We start from the raw sequence: 534 nt of genomic DNA, 5'->3' as shown, positions 1-534 counted from the left end.
CCTACTTCCACTCACTACTACGAATCTACATCCCCTCCAGAAGTCTGAGATCCGCTAGTGAGCGACGCCTCATGGTACCATCACAGACAGGCTCAAAATCACTTTTCAGAACATTCTCATTCACCATTCCTGGCTGGTGGAACGATCTTCCCACCCCTATCCAGAATGCTGAATCCCTGACAATTTTCAAGCGACATCTGAAAACTCATCTCGTCAACATTTGACTGCATCCTAATTCCTAAAAAAAAAAAAACCCTGCTTTCTCTTTCCTTAATCCCCCCCCTATCTAGTACTTGTACTGATCAGGGGTGCGTTTCTCAAAAGCATCGCAAGTCGTAAAAACGATCGTAGACTGATCTTAGTAGGCTATAACGGTCTTTTTCATAAAAGCATCGTAAATTAAGTAGCACTTGAAAATCATCGCAGATCTAAAGTGCTCTGGAGTAATTGTAAAGCCCAAAGTGCATCGTTGGGGAAGTCGTGGCCTAATGGTTAGAGAGTCGGACTCGTAACCCAAGGTTGCGGGTTCGAGTC

This window comes from Sinocyclocheilus anshuiensis, unplaced genomic scaffold (assembly GCF_001515605.1).
Source record: "Sinocyclocheilus anshuiensis isolate Anshui unplaced genomic scaffold, SAMN03320099.WGS_v1.1 scaffold735, whole genome shotgun sequence".
Taxonomy (NCBI): Eukaryota; Metazoa; Chordata; class Actinopteri; order Cypriniformes; family Cyprinidae; genus Sinocyclocheilus; species Sinocyclocheilus anshuiensis.
This window is presented reverse-complemented; position numbering follows the sequence as displayed.